At 36.5% G+C, this 19,195-nt stretch overlaps 1 protein-coding gene across 2 annotated transcripts in view; it reads right to left on the reverse strand.

The window, feature by feature from the left end:
- LOC137251378 (uncharacterized) overlaps positions 1-14,833 on the reverse strand; it is a 90,264-nt gene extending 75,431 nt beyond the window's left edge. Inside the window, exons 1-2 of one of the 2 annotated variants that reach the window (XM_067785838.1) lie at positions 14,784-14,833; positions 14,514-14,680 (exon numbers count right to left, since the gene is read on the reverse strand). The gene's annotated coding sequence lies outside the window, so the exon portion shown is untranslated. Of the gene's footprint in view, positions 1-14,513 lie in introns of both variants that reach the window. The other variant, XM_067785837.1, reaches the window with a different exon arrangement.
- Between the last annotated feature and the right edge of the window lie 4,362 nt (positions 14,834-19,195).

Here is a 19,195-nt window from a genome sequence, read left to right on the forward strand (position 1 = left end):
AATTCCGCGATATCTCAAAAAGGCGTCCACCTATAGAACTAAGGCCCACTCCCTTTTAAAACACTCATTAACACCTTTCATTTGATATATATATCGTACAAACAAACTCTAGAGTCAGCCCTGGTCCACCTTTATGGCGATATCTCTAAATGGCGTCTATCTATAGAACTATGGCCCACTCCCTCTTAAAATACTCCTTAATACCTTCCATTTGATACACATGTCATAGAAACACATTACAGGGTTACCCTGGGTTCATTTTCCTACATGGTGATTTTCCCTTCTTTGTCTCCATAGCTCTCAGCTGAGTATGAAATGTTCGGTTACACCCGAACTTAGCCTTCCTTACTTGTTGTATTAAATATTGGCGTGGCCTAGAATTTTCATCAGGACCCCTGATTACATCTAATAAGGCAAACATTCTCTTGCTGTTTTTTGAGCAGCCTAATGAACATATATGTATATGGAAATATCTAAGAATTTATATACATATGTCAATGTGCGATTGGTTTGAAGTTCAAGCAAATTTTATGAATCCGGTGCACAAATTCGCACTCGGTTCGTGCTTTAATTTGTTTGATAATATTATTATGTTCATTAAAATTAAATGGAGTATTAAGTATGTTACGAGTTTCAAAACTGTAAGTCCTTAAAGGCGAAAAGAAAGACACCAATTGATCAGGATGACTATCTGAGTTGATTTACGTAACTGTCGAATTCACGTCCGTCTGTCCATGTGCCTGTTTGAGCGCAAACTAGTCCTTCAAGTTTTGAGATATCTTGATGAAATCTGGTCAGCGGGTATATGGTATATCGTGTCCGAATAGACATTTGTCACACATTTGACATTTGTGTTGTAGCATATATCCCCCATACAACCGATTTCTTCTTCAGGTATAACCTTCAAATTTCACCAAGTGCTTTAGAATATAGCACAAATTGTTGTCTAAAAAAATTATAGCATATATCCCATACAAACCGATTTTTCAGATAAGGATTACTTCGTCGTTTCTGTCTTTTTTTAACAGCTAGACGGTTCAAATAGTTACGTATACGTCATACATTGTTTAGATAAGTGATTTATGGTCATAGGTTTCTCATGCAGGCTACAAGAAAAGTAATAATTTGTTTATGGATTACCGATCTATTTTCTCTATATATAACACATCTTGTACAGCCGATTATTCGGATATAACAAATGGAAAATATTATTTCTCAGCTGCATTCATGAAAGATATAAAGTCTTCGGCACAGTCAAAGACAGTACGGGCCATACTTGTTTTAATATGAAACTCCGATTGTTGATGACCTTAAATTTATTATACTCAGTTGAGCAGAGCTCACAGAGTATATTAAGTTTGATTGGATAACGGTTGGTTGTACATATATAAAGGAATCGAGATAGATATAGACTTCCATATATCAAAATAATCAGGATTGGAAAAAAAATTTGATTGAGCCATGTCCGTCCGTCCGTTAACACGATAACTTGAGTAAATTTTGAGGTATCTTGATGAAATTTGGTATGTAGGTTCCTGAGCACTCATCTCAGATCGCTATTTAAAATGAACGATATCGGACTATAACCACGCCCACTTTTTCGATATCGAAAATTTCGAAAAACCGAAAAAGTGCGATAACTCATTACAAAAGACAGATAAAGCGACGAAACTTGGTAGATGGGTTGACGTTATGACGCAGAATAGAAAATTAGTAAGATTTTGGACAATGGGCGTGGCACCGCCCACTTTTACAAGAAGGTAATTTAAAAGTTTTGCAAGCTGTAATTTGGCAGTCGTTGAAGATATCATGATGAAATTTGGCAGGAACGTTACTACTATTACTCTATATGTGCTAAGTAAAAATTAGCAAAATTGGATGAAGAACACGCCCACTTTTTAAAAAAAAATTTTTTTAAATTCAAATTTTAACAAAAAATTTAATATCTTTACTGTATATAAGTCAATTAAGTCAAAATTCAACTCCAGTAATGATATGATGTAACAAAATACAAAAATAAAAGAAAAATTCAAAATGGGCGTGGCTCCGCCCATTTTCATTTAGTTTGTCTAGAATACTTTTATTGCCATAAGTCGAACAAAAATTTACCAATCCTTCTCAAATTTGGTAGGAGCATAGATTCTATAACGGTAACTGTTCTCTGTGAAAATGGGCGAAATCGGTGGAAGCCACGCCCAGTTTTTATACACAGTCCACCGTCTGTCCTTCCGCTCGGCCATTAACACAATAACTTTAGCAAAATCCGATATATCTTTACTAAACTTAGCCCGCGTACTTACCTGAGTTCACTTTTTCTTGGTATAAAAAATGGGCGAAATCTGACCATAATCACGCCCACTTTATCGATATCGAAAATTACGAAAAATGAAAAAAATGCCATAATTCTATACCAAATACGAAAAAAGGGATGAAACATGGTAACTGGATTGGTTTATTGACGCAAAATATAACTTTGGAAAAAACTTTGTAAAATGGGTGTGACACCTACCATATTAAGTAGAAGAAAATAAAAAAGTTCTACAAGGCGAAATCAACAGCCCTTGGAATCTTGGCAGGAATACTGTTAGTGGTATTGCATATATAAATAAATTAGCAGTACCCGACAGATGATTTTCTGGATCACCTGGTCCACATTTTGGTCGATATCGCGAGAACGCCTTCACATATACATCTAAGGGCCACTCGCTTTTAAAACCCTCATTAATACCTTTAATTTGATATCCATATCGTACAAAAACATACCAGAGTCACCCCTGTCCCACCCTAATGGCGATATCTCGAAAAGGCGTCCACCTATAGACCTAATGCCCCCTCCCTCTTAAAATGCTCAGTAACACCTTTCGTTTGATACCCATATCGTACAAACATTCTAGAGTCACCCCTGGCCCACCCTAATGGCGATATCTCGAAAAGGCGTCCACCTATAGACCTAGTGTCCACTCCCTCTTAAAATGCTCAGTAACACCTTTCGTTTGATACCCATATCGTACAAACATTCTAGAGTCACCCCTGGCCCACCCTAATGGCGATATCTCGAAAAGGCGTCCACCTATAGACCTAATGCCCACTCCCTCTTAAAATGCTCAGTAACAGCTTTCGTTTGATACCCATATCGTACAAACATTCTAGAGTCACACCTGGCCCACCCTAATGGCGATATTTCGAAAAGGCGTCCACCTATAGAACTAAGGATTACTCCCTTTTAAAATACTCATTACCACCTTTCATTTGATACCCATATCGTACAAACACATTCTAGAGTCACCCTGGCCCACCCTAATGGCGATATCTCGAAAAGGCGTCCACCTATAGACCTAATGTCCACTCCCTCTTAAAATGCTCAGTAACACCTTTCGTTTGATACCCATATCGTACAAACATTCTAGAGTCACCCCTGGCCCACCCTAATGGCGATATCTCGAAAAGGCGTCCACCTATAGACCTAATGTCCACTCCCTCTTAAAATGCTCAGTAACACCTTTCGTTTGATACCCATATCGTACAAACATTCTAGAGTCACCCCTGTCCCACCCTAATGGCGATATCTCGAAAAGGCGTCCACCTATAGACCTAATGCCCACTCCCTCTTAAAATGCTCAGTAACACCTTTCGTTTGATACCCATATCGTACAAACGTTCTAGAGTCACACCTGGCCCACCCTAATGGCGATATCTCGAAAAGGCGTCCACCTATAGAACTAAGGATTACTCCCTTTTAAAATACTCATTACCACCTTTCATTTGATACCCATATCGTACAAACACATTCTAGAGTCACCCTGGCCCACCCTAATGGCGATATCTCGAAAAGGCGTCCACCTATAGACCTAATGCCCACTCCCTCTTAAAATGTTCAGTAACACCTTTCGTTTGATACCCATACCGTACAAACATTCTAGAGTCACCCTTGGTCCAGCTTTATGGCGATATCTCGAAAAGGCGTCCACCTATAGAACTAAGGATTACTCCCTTTTAAAATACTCATTACCACCTTTCATTTGATACCCATATCGTACAAACTCATTCTAGAGTCACCCTGGCCCACCCTAATGGCGATATCTCGAAAAGGCGTCCACCTATAGACCTAATGCCCACTCCCTCTAAAAATGCTCAGTAACACCTTTCGTTTGATACCCATATCGTACAAACATTCTAGAGTCACCCTTGGTCCACCTTTATGGCGATATCTCGAAAAGGCGTCCACCTATAGAACTAAGGATTACTCCCTTTTAAAATACTCCTTACCACCTTTCATTTGATACCCATATCGTACAAACACATTCTAGAGTCACCCCTGGCCCACCCTAATGGCGGTTATCTCGAAAAGGCGTCCACCTATAGACCTAATGCCCACTCCCTCTTAAAATGCTCAGTAACACCTTTCGGTTGATACCCATATCGTACAAACATTCTAGAGTCACCCCTGGCCCACCCTAATGGCGATATCTCGAAAGGGCGTCCACCTATAGACCTAATGCCCACTCCCTCTTAAAATGCTCAGTAACACCTTTCGTTTGATGCACATATCGTACAAACACATTCTAGAGTCACCCCTGGCCCACCCTAATGACGATATCTCGAAAAGGCGTCCACCTATAGACCTCATGCCCACTCCCTCTTAAAATGCTCAGTAACACCTTTCGTTTGATACCCATACCGTACAAACATTCTAGAGTCACCCCTGGCCCACCCTAATGGCGATATCTCGAAGAGGCGTCCACCTATAGACCTAATGCCCACTCCCTCTTAAAATGCTCAGTAACACCTTTCATTTGATTCCCATATCGTACAAACACATTCTAGAGACACCCCTGGTCCACCTTTATGGCGATATCTCGAAACGGCGTCCACCTATGGAACTAAGGATCACTCCTTTTCAAAATACTCATTAACAGCTTTCATTTGATACCCATATCGTACAAACACATTATAGAATCACCCCTGGTCCACCTTAATGGGGACATCTCGAAAAGGCGTCCACCGATAGACCTAAGGCCCACTCCCTCTTAAAATGCTCAGTAACACCTTTCATTTGATACCCATATCGTACAAACAAATTCTAGAGTCAGCCCTGGTCTACCTTTATGGCGATATCCCTAAATGGCGTTCATCCATAGAACTATGGCCTACTCTCTCTTAAAATACTCTTTAATACCTTTCATTTGATACACATGTTATACAACCACATTCCAGCGTTACCCCAGATTGATTTTCCTTATTTTGTCTCCATAGCTCTCAACTGAGTATGTTATGTTCGGTTACACCCGAACTTAGCCTTCCTTACTTGTTTTTAATTTAAAAGCATGATAAGTTCAAATGTATACATAGATTTCAAATAGCAGATACCAATATATTAACTTTCAAGTGTTAATCACTAAAAATCCAAAAAAAAAAAACTATATAATTAAAATAACAACTCAATAGCAAAGGTAAATCACGAAGCACTCTGATTACCTTTTAAGCCAAGAAAATTGCAGTGAAGATTTATGACGTATTAAGGGCAAACACAGACACTATAAATATACCAAGGCCAATGTGTTTACTATAACGCCTGTCAGTCATCACTCGCTCAACTGGCATCTAAATTAAATGTTTATAACTATAAAAAATTAATGCACAATATTTTTTTTTTTTTTTGGAAATTTGTTACCAAATATTTCGTGCTTTTGGCCAGTTGCATATGGGCGTATTGCATTTCAATGAGACAACAGTGACAATGAGAAGCGACAATGTTGACTTTGCACCTAATATGCAGGGCGAAACTTGGCAAATTATCAAGTTTATATACAAAATTAACCCGTTGGATGGCTATAAGTTCAAAGTTGTTTCTTTCTTTTTTTTTGCATCGAAACAATATATTTAAGTTAATATCTATAGTATAAGCATTTTCTCAAATGTAATAAACAATCGGTCCCAATATGGGACAGAGGAAATAAACATCAAATTTCTCTTCCAATTTGTGGTATACTGCTTCTTAATTTCTCCTACAAATCGGCGCACCAACATGAGTTATACCGCATCTGAACGGCATCTGCGAGAACTACTTTTTGCTAAGAAGCTTTTCTTGCAGAGACACACGCAAAAAACACTTTCCTTAAATCAAGGCCATTTCAGTACGAGGTGTTGTTATCCTAACAACGCGTTGTACAGCAATATGTCAGTTAATCGAGATCAATGAAGATTTTGATATTGGCTTGACATTCTTCTGCTCGCCTCCTTGGCCAACAACAAGTACCTTGCCTTTTCTTCGCTCACCAGAGCACTAACTTTTTGTTAATTTTTCGAGGCAAAATCAACCGTACCCTTTCCCTGAAAATTCTTATCCAGCAAGATAGAAAGTCGTTTTTCGTTTCGTTTGCGATTAAAATACTTTCTTAGCTGACACTTTATCTTTCATTCGCATAACATGACTTACCCAGCGCAGCCGCTGTGTTTTGATTCGCTTAACTATTTTTATGTTTGTGTGAAGCTCGTGCAGCTCATCATTGAATCTTCTTTGTTACTCGCCGTCGCCAATGCATAATACTCCGTAAGTCTTTCAAAGAACTTTTCTCTCAAACACTCCCAGAGTCACATCATCTGATGTTGTCATATCCTGCTTCTGCGCCATATATTAGGACGAGTACTACAAGTGACATATAGATTAGACTGGATCGATTTATTAACCGATATCGCTCCATCGATTTTTCGATGGGATTTGCGCTCAGGAAAAAATAGTTCCACTACGCATACCCAGAAAAATAATTTTCGAGCCTACGAAATTTCATTTTTTTTTTTTTACTTTTTTCGACTTTGATTTTAAGTTTTTTTCATGACGTACTAAAAAATCTTCATTTGATTGTAAAAACTATTTTGTTTTTTTCAAAAAACTGTTATCGACAACGTTTTTAGCGGATATTTTTGGGTCGGAATTTGGATTTTAAGGTTGCCATTGTCCCCAGTCTATGTTTTTCGTTTCTCTTTCCATTGGGAGTAAGCAAAGCTTATGGTGCGAATGTTCTGGTCGATGATATCAATGCCACGCCTCCCGAGCGGTCCAATTTTACAGCTAATGTAATTTTCTCCAGCATCAAATTATAGAAGTCACACGATAGAGGGGTGAACTTGTCTTTAGTTTCGAATGGCTCCGAAAGGTCCCTCCCAATTCTGACTAAGCTGATGGTGTTGCTTAACGTTATTTTGCACAGCCTTAAAAATATTGTGGGGTAACCAAGCGGCATATAGGCAGCTCCTTCTCAGGGTTTCTAAGGCGAAAAGCTGATGTGTGTTAATTATTTTTTCGCGGATTTTTTCCAAAATTTGGCGCATTGTGAAACTATGTTCGATATTAAATTTATCAGGTCTTAAGCCGCAATTATAGGGCTCAATCAGCCAATTCACAGTGGGCTTCAATCTTTTGCACAAAATAGCTTATACGCAAGATTCCCCTTCTTGTGTGTGGGCAAAGAACACTTAGATTTTAGTCTGCAGGTATGCACTCGTCTGACCATATATCGCAAGGAAACTGACGCATGCGTCATACCAAGTGTTTTTCCGTCGTATTCGAATAACTCCGTAGGCAATCAATCAGCACCCTCGGCCATACTGTTTATAATCTGGTGATTGTTATTCTGACTTCGTCATAATAGGAGGGGGGATATTAATTCCATTTTCATCGTGATCGGGTTTAGCATCATTTGGCGGTATATTGCTGTCTGCAGTTAGAATCGCAGAGATTTGTTCCCTCCATAGTATAAGTACTCTCTGGACATCGATTATCAAGTCTTAGTTTTCGTTCTTACAAGAGCTGGCGGTGGACCTCAAACCTTTCGTTTGTCGCCGATTTTTTTGGTAAAATTTGTGGGTGTTATTTCAGGTGACTAGATGCTCAAACTCCTCGCACTTACGCTTTTCTGCCTCTGTCTTTTTCATCCTGTAAAGACGTTTCGCTTCCCTCTTCAGTCGCGATTTCATTAGCACACTCTTCTGGTTGCGTTCGCTTTTAATGTAGTCCTGTAGGCAGCGTGTAATGAAATAAAATTACAATATCCATAAAAGTTTGAATATGCATGCGGCTACTTTTTACGTTCAGAGAATTTTATTTGGGTATTGAGCATTTTTCGTTAAATGCATAGTAATCTCAACATGCAAAATAAATGACAAACTAATTGAATCATTTTGCGAATATGCAACACCTGCAACCACAATAAATATGCACAATCATAAGTAAACACATATGTTCATATATACATATGTATATACAAAAGAATAGGCTGGCCACACGCTTTTTCGCCACGCACTGAATGCAGCACACAAAAATTATGAAACCAAAAAAAGAAAAAAAAGCAATCACAACCAACCACTTTGTTTAAAGTTCAATTAGACGGCTTTGTTTATATATAAAACAATATATGCATAATAGAGCGATATGTTGCACAAATTTGCAATAACAACTTTTAAGCCAAATAATAATAAAATGATTTTTTCTATTAGCCAAAATCGTTTTTACAAATTGTGAGTAATCACTTAAGAGTCAAAATAAAATATTAAAAATTTTGCAATATTTGAATATAAATTTGAATTTATTTTATTCTAAAGACATTATTAAATGAAATGTTTTGGCATAAAAAATTTACCGCAAGGATTTTATTGAATTTGAACAATAATTCTTTGTTATTAATTTTTTTAAATGAAACAAAATCATTTGCGCCATAAAAAACGCTCATATGCATTGGTGGTGCGTGCTTTAGGGGAGCAGCGTTTTTCATAAACGGCACTAGCAGCAGCAGGAGAAAGTTTTAGGACCTACCAAACAGACTCCTCTCAATTATTGGTGCAACATATTTATATCAAATAATCTTCTTAAGCCCACTTGCAGAACGCCATGTTGACTTTTTAACTCAGAGTTTACCGGACATGAAGGGCTAAACTCATAATCATTTTTGACAAATTTTTGAAATTGATTTTGAGCTAAAAAAAAAATATCTCGCCATTCTGCAAGTAGGCCTTAAGTTAATTTGAACTGGCCGGTTAATAAAAACTGCTCATAGATGGAACGTGTCCATAGTTTTACCGGAATTTGTTTGAGGACCAAGCGGAAGAGCCCCAATCAGGTGCCAGGTCTTATGTTATAGCATAACTCTGCCCTCTTGGCAAATGCCAGAAGTTTTCTAGGACCTAGCTTAATTGCTGTCTCGTGATATGGCAACTCTGCTGCTCCTAATAGCTGGAGCCTTGATCTGGCGAACGCAGGACATGAATAGAGAACGTGCTCAACCGTGTCTTCGTACAGATCGCACTTCCTACACCGGTTGTTACTGACGAGGCGACCAAGGCTAACTTATAAGCATGTGACTCTGGAAGGCAGATACCAGTTATTATACCCATAGTGAGCCTTACGTCTGCTCTCCTCAGAGACGTGAGCCACTTTGTGAGTCGAATATCGTAGGCTTTGCACATAATCATGTGAGCCGTATTTATAAAAAAAAATTGTTTAACCCTCCGATTAGCGATGAATAAATTCAGCATATCGTAGCGTTGTCGTCTGGCAAAACGAAATTTGACACTTTGAACTTTATTTACAAATATTTGAATTTTTATTTAAATTTTGAAGAAAACTCGTCGCACACTGTGATTACCCAAAAATAAGTTTGAATTTTTATTGATAAATTTTTGAAATGAATACGAACTATGAGGTTTTATAGGCTTAAAAATATATTCGTCTATCCAGATGACAACGCTGAAATATGACATAATCAACTTTGGTACAAAAAAAAAAGATAAAACAAAAAGAAAAAATATCGATTTCCGAATTATTATAAACTTAAAAAGTCACTAAAGCTTGTCATAATCGGGTGGGTAGCAGTAAAGTTATTCACGAAAATAAAGCTATGCTAAATTGCTATGCTGAAAACAATATTTTGGTTCACATTTATTGGTTTACTTAATTCATTAAATATCGGCATTGCTGCGATATGGTGGACATGGTATATACGTAGGATGCTGGCCTACTATACCGAAGGTCCTTAGTTCAGCTAATGGTAGAACTAACAGCAAAACACTTTCGAACAATTTTTTTAGGCGAGATCACATCTCGGAAGTGATTTGGCATACTCTATAAGTGTTTTCTCAATGAAAAGGTTTCTATAAAATAGTACCACACTTTAAGCAGTTATCATTTGAAATCGGTATAGAAAATATAGGTCTTCATAAATCTTTAGGAAAAAATGGCCCCATATCACTAATTGGAAAAAAAAATCACCCAAACTTTTCTAGATGATCTATGGTATCCAATTATTGACATTTTTATTATTTTAAATACGGTGATTTTTTTATGCTCAGAACAACAGCTCTGGTCACGGAATGACCTTAATGTGCGCCCACGTAAGTTTGTTTATTATTGGATCAATAGTAATTGGATTCAGACAAATCTTGCTATTTAGACTTTTTGGAAGGAAAAACAAAGCAAAAAAGGTCACCAAATGACTTAAACGCAATAGAAGGGTTAAAACAAGGACATATCAATTAATACAATATAACAGTGACTCATCCTTTTTTTCCATAAGAGAAAGATATTCCAATTTATTCAATTAAAAGTGGACACATAATGCTATTCAGTTAACGGGGAGGATAAATGTGCATACATATCAGCTAATATAAAATATGCGTCCATGCGTAAGGGATTGAGGCACTTTGATAAAATTTAGAAGAGGATGGAACTGTAAAATATATTATTGGATCATTTTGGGAGTACTTTGCCGCCGTTTTGTTAAAATTCGAGGATGACTTCAAAATTATTTCGAAATTAAGACGGAATCAATTCAAATTTAAGACGACAGCAATTTCAGAACTACTTCCAGACTATTTTATATATCATTTCGGGACAGCTTCAGGATCATTTTGTTTTGGGACAATTTTGAGACAGTTTATGCATAGTTTCGAGTCCACTTCGGTGCTGAAGTAGTCCCAAAATCTTCAAAGAATAGGCTATACAGTTCCATCCCTTTCAAAATTTTATCGAAGTCTCAAATTTTTGAAAATTTAAAAATTAAATTAAAACTAATTCTCCAAAAGAGTTGCAGGTTCTAGAAGAAAAAACGGGTTTTAATTAATACAGGGTCTCTCCAAGAGGTTCCAGAAAAGTATACGGTCCCGAAAATATAACATGTTCCGTAAAAGTACCAATTTCCAAGTGGATCAAAACACTCATCCGTTTTAAAGAAATAAAAGCGGTTCAATAAAAGTTTCAAAAAAGTAACGTATTTTACGAAATTTGGCGGTTTCAAAAAAAGGAATAGGTTACAAGACAGTAACCAACTACAATAAAGAAGCCGGTTGCAAGAAGATAATTGGTTCCAAAAAAGTAAACTGTTGAAGAAAAATCTAAAAATGTATCGGTTTTAAAAAAGTAAAAGGTTTAAAAAGAGCAATAACCGCTTTCAAAAAGGCTCCAGAAATGTGTCCAGTTCCAAAAGAGTATCATGACCAAGAAATAAAACCTGTTTGAAAAAGGTTACAGAAAAGTAATCGATATCAAAAAGGTTCCAAAAATTTCCAAAATAGTAGCAGGTTCCAATTAACAAACCGGTTGCAAGAAGATAATCGAATATAAAAAAAAACTGTTTAAAAAAGTTCTAAAAATGAACCGCCTTTAAGTACGTCAGCGAAGTATCCGGCTCCAAAAATATAACCGGTTTGGAAAAAGTAACCGGTTTCAAAACAGTTCAAAAAAGATCGGGATTCTGAAAAAGAAACAATTTCCAAAATATTACTCGTTTTTGAAAATTAAACGATTTAAAAAAACCAGTTCCAAGATATTAGCCGGTTCCGACGTAGTAACCGGCTCCAATAAAAACCGGTTGCAAGAAGTTAACCGACTTAAAAAGAAGTAATTTCTTCAAAGAATTAACCACTTCCAGAAAAGTAATCGTTTTAAGTAAAAGTACCTGGTTAAAAAAAAAAAAAAGAAGTAAGGACGGGACTGTCTTCGGCTGTGCCGAAGACTTCATACTTTTCACGAATGGGGCTGAACAATAATCTTATCCCGTTCTTAATCTCCAAATAATCGGATGTATAAGATAAGAAATATATAGTGAACAGATGTACATACCTAAACGATTTTTAAGATAAATATAAAATAAAAAATGGCAAAAAGCCCCCTTATCTGAACGATCGGTTGTATGGGATATATATTATATATAAATGATTGCGGCCACCGTGGTGTGGTGGTAGCGTGCTCCGCCTATCACACCGTATGCCCCGGATTCGCACCCCGGGCAAAGCAACATCAAAATTTTAGAAATAAAGTTTTTCAATTAGCAGAAAATTTTTCTAAGCGGGGTCGCCCCTCGGCAGTGTTTGGCAAGCGCTCCGGGTGTATTTCTGCCATGAAAAGCTCTCAGTGAAAACTCATCTGCCTCGCAGATGCCGTTCGAAGTCGGCATAAAACATGTAGGTCCCGTCCGGCCAATTTGTAGGGAAAATCAAGAGGAGCACGACGCAAATTGGAAGAGAAGCTCGGCCTTAGATACCTTCGGAGGTTATCGAGCCTTACATTTATTTTATTTTTTTAAATGATTTTTTTAAGAAATCTTCCATGATATATTAGAATAAATATCACCAAGTTTAACGTTTTTTATTGGAAATTAAAGGATAAAGGGCTAAAAAACTTTCTATCTGAACGATCGGTTGTGAGGGATATATATTATATATATCACCGATCGAAATGATTTTTTCATGAAATCTTTTATTATATATTAGAATAAATATCACCAAGTTTAACGTTTTTATATTGGAAATTAAGGGAGAAATTGCCAAAAATCTTTCTATCTGAACGATCGGTTGTATGGGATATATACCATATATAGCTCCGATCAAAGTTATTTTTTCAGAAAATTTTCTATGATATATTGGAATATATATCACCGAGTTTCACGTTTATACTTTCTAAATTAAAGGAGAAATGGCCAAAAATATTTTTATCTGGACGATCGGTTGTATGGGATATAACTATATATAGCTCGATCAAAGTGATTTTATCAGAATATATTCTATGATATAGTAGAATATATATCACAGAGTTTCACGTTTATACTTTCTAAATTGCGGCAGGAATGACCAAAATCGTCTTATCTGAACGATCGGTTGTATGGGAGATATATGTTATAGTCGTCCGATCCTACCGGGTCCGACAAATGTCTAATATAATACAAAAATACATCGTTGTGCCAAATTTCATTGAGATATCTCAAAATTTGAGGGACTATTTTGCGTTCAAACAGACAGACGGACGGACAGGCGGACATGGCTTTATCAACTCAGTTCGTCGCCCTGATCAATTCGGTATACTTAATTGTTAATCTATCTTCTATATTTCTCCACGTTACAAACATAGGACCAAAGTTAATATACCATTTCATGTTCATGAAGGGTATGAAAAAAAAAATTATATTTTAAATGTATTTTGCCGGTAAAAAAAGGAGTTGACCATTATTTTCAAATAATCGCACATACATGCTCTAATTTTTCATTGCACTAGTAATAAATTGTAGGTGTTAGTATCACAAAAAAGTTACAAAATATAAGGGAAACAATTTTCAATTTTTATTTTATTCCGCCATATTAAGTGAGTTACTTATATAAATAAAATAGTCGTGATAAAGAGACATTAGTAAAATAATTATATTAGTTTTGTAATTAAACATATTTTCGAACTCATGCAATACAAAATATTTTATTAATTAATATTTGTTTGAAATTTAATATTTTTTAATTAATTAATCATACAACAATTGCCTGAAGGTTGTCTTCAATAAAATTTATAATTATTAAAATGTTTTGTTTATATATAATTGGTCTGGTTAAAACATGTTAATTCTGTATGTGTGTTATACATATTGAATAAGGGTATACTTGATTCTTTTTTTCTCAAACATTTGTTTTTGTTTTTAACTAAGTCACCATTATTTCTTTAAGATAAATAAAACTTGAGGTATGTTCTAATATGTATATCATATATTTATGGAGAATTCATTATCGGTCACCGAAAGGAATTGTAATCTGCTCCCGCAACTCACTTGTGGTCAGTTTCACAAACGCTTGATGTGTCTTGTAACACCTTCCTGTAACTAACTTCACTTTTGTTTCTAAGCTACGCTTTTGTATTTAAATTGAATATTAATTGTATAAATGATTAAATTAGTTGCCACTTTTTTATTTTAAATGTATTTTAATTAAATAATTTTACAAAGTATCAGATCTTTGTGAACTTTGCCTCATCAAATGCCAAGCACTTTTCAAATCTAATCATTTAATTAATTATTTGAATGTGAATTAATTTCGAATATGCTCTAACGAATATTAATTACACGCACTTTTTGCAAATTTGTGTTTTTACATTATTAAGATTTTGAATTTAACTAGTAATTGAGTTTTAGAAATAAACTTGCACAAAAATATTTTCATACACACTTATTATGTATATATTTTTTAATATATAAAATCGAATTTTTTACCTATCATTTACAAAATTCTTCCCCGCTCGGTTACTTTCATACGCACGAAAATTCGTTATCACTGCTTTTAAGCCCAAAAACACGCGCGTATTCGCCAGCGTGAAAAAATTCAACTGAATTAAATAATTTACCAAATTGCACATGAAAAGGCCGCTCACGATGAACACCTGAAATTTTTTGATTTTAAATTAAACTTGGCTTGACGCAATTTTGTGTGCAGCTAACAATTAGCAAAGTACGAAGTACTTGCTTGAATATAAAAATATTTACTTTTATCTCTATATTTTGGTATTTAAAAGTGCTAACTAAACTGGGCTGACTAAGTTGGTGTGTGCTGAGAGCGTCGATCCGGAGAGTGCAAACTTAGATGCGCTTTTGTGTAGTTTTATAGATTTTTTTGTATTCAATTAACAAAAACTTTAGAAGGCCATCTAAAAGTAACATAACAATGCTTTTTGCTGGTCAACGGGCTATGTTGGACACAAAGACGCTAAACTTAAACGCAGAGTTGGTAATATGTATGAAATTGCAACGATATATTTTTTTTTAAATAAAAAAGGCGTAAGTACCAAATACTCATGAAGCGCGCTGTGTAAGCGTACATAAGTTGTATCGGTATCTCTTCCATAAGATGATAATAAACCTATAGTTCTTCGACAATAAATCGAAAACTTCCGATAAAAAAATCGACACATTTTCGATAACAAATCGCTGGCGCGCCGATAAAAAAGTGGTAAAGCTCCGATAGAAAGTCGATAGATTTTCAATAAAAAATTCATAATTATAAAGGTATTACAATAAGTTTCCGATAACAAAACATTAACTTTTCGATAAATAATCAATAACTTTTCGAAAGGACATCGATAACTTTTCGATGAGTTGATATTTTTTCCGTGACTCGTCTATAAAAATCAGTAACTCATTGAAAACCCTTTATATTGACAGATAATTTATAACAAATTGATAACTGTCTACACCTCGTCGATAGCACATCTATAAGTAAAAATTATGCTAAAAATTGATAAAACGCCACCCGGTTATGTTCCTCGAAGGTTATAGGGAGTGTTATGTTGATGGTCCTTTGTCGGATATATACCGGGACGTTCCAGTAATAAGCACGGTTAATGATTTAATCTGACCACACTGAATTTTTAGGCCATCATGCCTCACAACCCTACCTCCATGAGGAACTGGGGGTAACCAGAACCTTGCCTGCTAAAGAAACAGGATTCGCCACGGGTAGTTGAGGTTGACAATTGGGTTGGAGAAGATATAAACTGCGCTAGCAATCCCTTGACCATGACTGCCTCAATTATGTCTAGCGTTGCATAGGCATTTGCCAGTTTATACGCTTTTTTCATTGACGTCAGCACACCTTTACATTTATCAACAGCACTAGAGGATGTATATGGTTAATACAACGCTCGGAGCGCCGATTGGCTTAACTAGTATATGCATATCTAACAGCCCTTTACATAGTTCTCTTACAGAAAATCACTGACCCCCTCTATTTCTGGTAGCTCTGTTTGGAAGATACAAGCTGGAAGACGGATGAAGATTGCAACTTTAAGCTGTACGAAAAAAACACTCGCACCAAAACCGCGGTTCATTTTAAAAGCGTCATTCCAGAGTAGGGTGACTCTGTCCTTGCAAACTATGTCGGCTGCCCAGTCCGTTCTCAGGGGAAACCTCAACTTCAAATTCTTTTCAGAATCAAACGTGAGCGAATGGAAATCCCTGTCGAATCCACACCGGGGAGCACCATTAGGATACAACATTGCTCTTCGTTCCAATTGCTAGACCCCCTTATTCTAATATCTGAATCCGTAGCTGCCACGCATATGCGGAGTCTTAGTCTGATATAAAAATAGTTCCAAAACAATTTAAACTATTGCATTGCCTACGCCTCTGTAAATTTCGCTCAGTCGGCTTTCTAATTTTCTCTGTATGTTTGCCATTGCTCCAAATCTTGTCTCTCCTTCTCTGTTTCTTCGTCTTCGTATCTCTTTTCCTAACCCTGTGCGTTGTTCTTCCTTGTAATCTTCCTTTCTTTCATTTTCCTTCATTTCCTTTTATTCCCTCTTTTTCACCGTATCTGTATTTCGAAACATTTTAATTTTTCCCCGAATTTTTCCTCTCCTCTTCTACTCCTTTCACTTTATTTCTCTTTCACTTCCCCGTAGTCTTTTGCTTCATCTTGCGGTCGAAATTGCTCTACCCTTCCCTCTCACCTTCTTAATGATATAGCTCCCTCTCTTTTCCCAATCACTCATCAACTGTCCCTCTCCATTCAGTTTCTACCATGGCAGAACCATACAAGGTGGCAGCATGGTGACATACCTACAAACATAAATAAAAATTCCATGTACTTTGTTTTTGTAAATTCTATGGACAAATGTCAAAATCGTACTGCGCCGGAAGTTGATGTATCAAACAAAATAAAAAAATTTTTCTTAGCTACGTTTTCTGTGCCCTTCCTTTCCTCTTTCCCTCCATCTGATGCCGCTCTCTCTTTATTTTTCCGCAACCCACTCCCTTTCCAATGCCCATTTCAACCAACTTTTGGATACTCTAATCTACCATTGTTTATCCTCCGGCTCTGTATAGTCTTATTTCTTTCCTATTCCTATAACTATTCCTACTCCTACTCGTACTCTTATTCCTACTCATATTCCTATTCCTGTTTCTATTCCTATTCTTATTCATATTCCTGTTCCTTTCTTGTTACTCTCCCGATTTATATTTCTTTTCTTATTCCTCTATTCCTCTTTCTTGTTCTATTCACATTTTTATTACTATTCCTATTCCTAAGAAGCTGCTTTTATTTTATTTTAGTATGATTCTGCACATTTACCCTCTTCATCTTCTTCATTTTCACTCAGTATTAACTTATCTTATGGCACAATCGTACGAGGTGTTGTATCTTAATTTGCGTTGCTCTCTCCTCGTACAAATTCTCTTCTTAAACTAAAAGTACGACCAATTTTTTAAAATTTTTTGAAAACAAGTACATATTTGTGTTTTTTCGAACACAGGAAAATCACTTAAAGTAAAATAACAAAAATTTCAACATCATAGCCTACAACCCAAATAAGACTCAGCCTACGCCAAAGAGTGTTGCAGAATAGTACAGCACTGCTTAGGCCAAACTTTGGCAGTAGAGATATACGCCGCCGATGTGCGTCGTTTTTCGCACGCCGCCGCCGAATGTCAAAAAAATCGGCGCGGCGGTGGCGGCGTTCGGCGCGCTACTATATTTTCTACTCTTTTAAGTAGACAGTCTTATCTTATCTTAGTCCATTTATTTTTCATTTCCAAAATTGGTCCGATATGGTCGAAAGGGGTATAAAGGGATGCGCATCACTGCCAGTTATGAAAATCCAATCCAAAAATAAGCGAAATCAGTGATGCAAAATCCTTTGGTAGGCTCCAGTGGTTTAAATTCTCCTTTAAAATGATTCTCAGCTCAGCTCTCGCTTAAGTTGCTTATATCTTCAACACGTATGAGAAGGTTTTGAAAAATCACTTTATTTGCTTAAATATAAAATATAGTCTGAAATCTTATTTTGATTTTCACACTTCATCATTCAACACCCAAGTCTCCCAGTTTGATATTTCATAAAATTGGTGGCCCTATTCTCAACTAGTCCCTTGGAGTGAATCACATTGGATATAGTCTATCAACCATCTTTAAATATGACCAGCACGTGACGGCTCCTGTTACAAATGTGAATACGTAGGCACATTTTTTAACCAGTTTAGGATTTGTCTTTCGCAAGAATACTCAAGACAGTCGAACAAATGACCGGGTGTTCTACTATCCTAACGTAGTAAAGCTTAAATTATGTAGATGCGCCAAGGATTATATGATTTTCACCAATGTGTTACCCAATTATATCGACTTAGACTGCTTATGATTTCGAGGGCGGCATCCTTGGCTGAATAAATACTCCCTAACGTTTCAAGGTGTTTTTGATGTGTAGCTCGGAAGCACAGCGCGACAAAAACATCTATCAGAAAGTCTTAGGAGCTACACCTAGAGCTTATAGGAAAGTGACGTCGACGAAGGTATGAGTTCGAAGTCGCAGTCCTACAGCTTCTGTGCTGGCATATGGTATAAGGGCCAGGATGTCGTGGTTGCGACTGGTGGTCGGGATTGCTACTGTTCGCACGTCGGAAATTGTAGCTTCTAGAAACAGCCGAAAAAACTGAAGGCGCCCTTTGGCGCGATCAACAATAAGCCAGCATTGACGCTAATCGTTAAAACTGTGCCACGAGAGAAATGACTATTAGTAGATAATTGATAGCAACCATAAGTCGCTTTTGTGCGTGACCAGTATTTAGCCACAAATGATTTAAAGGAATCATGCCGACGACGGGTATTACAGTTAGCTCAGAAAATCTCCTTCGGTAAAACTACGCTACAAAAGTGTGACCCTTTTAAGTATTTCTCCCTTTCTCTGCAAGGAGCTACTCACGAAATTTTTTGAACGATCCGCAAGATTTTGAGGCAAAAACCGCGGATCTTTCCGAAATGGCCAAAACGTCGGTTTCCTTAAATACTTATAAACAAAACATTTCCAAATATTTTTTTTTAATTTTCGTATTACAAGCCTCCCAGATACTCATCCGAAAGTTAATGATATTGTTCCAGATCCTCAAAGATACCATTGACGCCAGCA

The sequence above is a fragment of the Eurosta solidaginis genome, chromosome 4, assembly GCF_040869045.1.
Source record: "Eurosta solidaginis isolate ZX-2024a chromosome 4, ASM4086904v1, whole genome shotgun sequence".
In the NCBI taxonomy this organism is placed as follows: Eukaryota; Metazoa; Arthropoda; class Insecta; order Diptera; family Tephritidae; genus Eurosta; species Eurosta solidaginis.